This window comes from Nannospalax galili, unplaced genomic scaffold (assembly GCF_000622305.1).
Source record: "Nannospalax galili isolate Female #2095 unplaced genomic scaffold, S.galili_v1.0 scaffold397, whole genome shotgun sequence".
NCBI lineage: Eukaryota > Metazoa > Chordata > Mammalia > Rodentia > Spalacidae > Nannospalax > Nannospalax galili.
Window position 1 is genome coordinate 3,340,126 of NW_008341879.1, and position 3,599 is coordinate 3,343,724.

The following is a 3,599-nucleotide window of genomic DNA, read 5'->3' on the forward strand; positions in this document are numbered from 1 at the left end:
ATAGGTGAGTGACCTTTGTGATCACTTTATACCGTCAATCTCATTTTCAACCTTTCGATGGGACTTTTCACCCTTGCCCAACTCTGCCATGAAGGATAATTTCTAGCCTGGAATCAACAAGAACTGTAAGCTTTAAAGTTTACTCAGAAAAGTAAACGGGGAGTCTTAACAGACATTTGTTTGGCTTGTAGATTTTCCTCAATGATGTGGCTTGAAGAGAGTCGGGAAAGCAAAGCTCTGGGTGCCCTCTGCACATATATGAGCCTGTTTTCACTAATGCTTTATGTACTAGACTTTAAATTTAAGATCATGGAAATTGTATAACTTTTGTCTGTGAAGGGAAAGTTTAGAAACCACTGAGATAATCAATCTCTTTCCTCAACTTCTTACTTTTCAAAATTTTTTGGGTGAGGAGAGAGATTTGAGACAGGATCTCCTGTAGCCCAGGATGGCTTTGAACTCACTTTGTATCCTAGGATGACCTTGAACCCCTGATCCTCCTCCTTCTATTTCCTGAGCGATGCCATTATAGGCATGTGCCACCGCACCTGGTTTTATATATTGCTAGGTATCCAGATTTCTTGCATGATAAGCAAGCACTCTAGGAACTGAGACACATCCCCAGTTGGTGTCTTGGTTTATTTATACATAAAATTCCACTCTGGTCCACACTGGGATTGTTAGGCAGCCCTCTAGGTGGTCTCCCTGCTCCTGTTCTTGTTTCTATTTCCTATCTAGGAGCCAGAATGACCTTTATAATACACAAGCCATCCCCAGCACCACAAAACAACAAAAGCAGAACAAACAAAAAACCACAAGTCAGAATCATGTCACAACCTGTCCTTAAAACTTTCATAGCCTTCCAGTCACTCAGAGTAAATGTCAAAGTCCATGGCTCATAACACCCCTGTGTACCTTGTCCCCTGCTAGCTGCCTGATCTGAGAACATTTTATCCTTAATACAGTCCAGAATTGCCTGGAGGTCTTGCTAAAACACAGAATTCAGAGATTCTGGTTCATACATCTCACTTGGGCCAGAGAATTTTCATTTCTGGTGTACTCTCAGTCGCAGGCATGGTGGCTCATGCCTAGAATCCCAGCACTCTGGAGCACAAGGTAGGAGGACTGCTGAGAGTTTGAGGCCACTTGCCCATTTTACTTAATGACCTGAATTCAATTCCAAGAACCCACATAAATGTGGAAGGATAGAACTTCAAATTAAATATGCAGTATTTATAATATATAATAATTATAAGAAGGGAGAAAAGTGAAGGATGAAGATGTAATTTTTAAGCTCTGCACATTTATGACACCACCTTCTCTCAGAGCACAGGAGCACTGTATACCTGTGAATCATTTGTTTCAACCCCTAAACTCAAATTTTGAAAACTTGGCTGTGATATTTTCCTTTAAAATCACATCCTGAGCTAAACATCTGAACTCACAATCGGCATTGTCTCCATTCATTTTCCCTTTACTCTTTCTCTCCTCAGGTGTCCTTAGCCTTCACACTGCATGGGGATGGCCATCAGTTGCACTGCCTTTACCTGCTTTGATAAGGCATTTCTGAGTGAGTCCAAATTTTGGATCGCAGTTGCTAGATATGTAGCTTGTCTCTTATTTGCTGCACTTTTATTTTTAAACATTTTCTTCTCCCCAGGAAATGGATGTAAATTAATTAAAAAGAAACATATGGAATAAAATGCAAAACTAAAGAAACAGAGGTGTCTGAGCAAATGTTAAGTTTATAAAGATGACAGATGGAATGGCACAATGGCACAGAATTCATTGGCTCTGAGGAGAGCTTAAAAAGGGACTTAGGGTCTGAGGAAGGGACTCTGAATGCAAAGGAGGAAGAAGAAAAGACAGCAGAAACCAGAACCTGGGTCTTTCCCAGGCATACTGTGCACATGTATTGCCTTATAAAAGACACTAGATCTCATGTGTTTGATAGAATACATAAATCCTGTACCATTTGAGAATCAAACCTTTATATATCGCCATTAGATGTACTTTTGTTTTTAGATCCAGTCTCAGGGATCCCAGGATGGCCAAGAACTGGCTCAATTCAAAGAGGACCTTGAATTCCTGATCCCCCTGCTTCCACCACTGGAGTACCAAGGTTACAGGCCTGTGTGCCCCCACCATGGGGCCTCCAGAATGCCAGCCCAGCACTCTACTGACAGAGCTACATTGCCTCAGCCAGAAGCTTGATGACCACTTTAAGTAGGCTGCTGTTTGAGTAGGTATATCACTGCTGTTTTGTTTTTAGTTTTGTTTCATTTGGAGTTTCTTTTTCAGGCAGGGTCTCTTTGTAGACCGAGCTCTCCTTGAATTCTCTATGTAGACCAAGCTTGCCTCCATCTCACAGAGATACACCTGGATCGGTGTCCTGATCCCCTATTGGCAATTTGGGTAAACTTTTCAGAGGATGGTGTGATAAGAATAGGAGGTAGGAATTGGCTAATCAGTTAGGGTAAAAAGACCCCAAGGAAAAGTAGCCAGTTTCTTAGCTAAAACTCACAATGTCCTTGGGCCCCTTAGCAACCTACTCCATTCCAAAGGCCCAAAATGTGGAAAATGCTTGGGAGCTGTTATCCTTAAAATATTAGGATTTTAGGGTTACTTCTTCAAAGTGAGAAATGGTAGAGTAGCCAAAAGCTCCATAAAAAAATGAAGAAAGAGTACATGAAGTTATCAGAAAAAGAGTGATGGGGAGATATGGGAGGAGTTGGAGGGGAGGGAGTGGGTATGGATTTGATCAAAACACCTTTTATGCATGTATGAAATTCTCAATAAATTATTTATTTTAAAAAAGAAATCTTGTGTGTATGCTGTTTCTAATCTTTTCAACAGCCCTGAAATGTAGATATTATTCTATATCTTAGAAATGAGGACACACAGCACCTAACATGGCACATATAGTTGGCCCTTTATATCTGTGGGTTCACGTTCACAGACTCAACTAATGATAGGTGGAAAATATTTGAAAAAGAATTGTATCAGTACAGAACATGAGTATATTTGTTCATGTGTGTCTCTGTGTTTGTGCACATGTGTTAAGGTATGCTCACCCGTGCTTGCATGCATGGAAGCCGAAGGTTAATGTGGAATGCTTTCTTTGATTAAATTCCACTTTAAAAATATTACAAATCCATTTTATATATTTAATTTCTTTTAGAAGTGTCTGTGTGTGTGTGTGTGTGTGTGTGTGTGTGTGTGTGTTAGAATTTAAAGAGTGGTGATGACATGAAAGCCCATACCTTCTAACAATGCTGTATTCCCCACCTCCTAAAGGTTAGAGGCTTGTAGGAGTATAGAAGGACTGGCCTGGCTATGGGAACACACTAATGGTACAGATATAGAAGAATGGAAAAATTTCCAGACTTCTAGTTTAAGGTGTCCCTCTGGCATAGGGGCTGAGAATTCATCAGACTGCCTGAGAGTGCCTGGATCCGGCCTCCACATCGTGTTGATGGAATCGCACTGAAATGGATCAACAGCCCCTGGAAAACTGATGATACAGAGACCTGAAAGTTCAGTGCCTTGCCACAATAGGAGGACCATCCCACACCTACCACCCCCTCCAAGGCTCAGGG

The 3,599-nt window shown here is 41.2% G+C and overlaps 1 long non-coding RNA gene across 1 annotated transcript; it reads left to right on the forward strand.

Annotated features, from left to right (window-relative positions):
• The first annotated feature begins 546 nt into the window (after positions 1 to 546).
• Positions 547 to 2,327, forward strand: LOC115071138. Its single transcript, XR_003850249.1, has 3 exons — positions 547 to 1,116; positions 1,494 to 1,570; positions 2,026 to 2,327. It is a non-coding gene; the product is annotated as an uncharacterized LOC115071138 (long non-coding RNA).
• Positions 2,328 to 3,599: the final 1,272 nt, after the last annotated feature.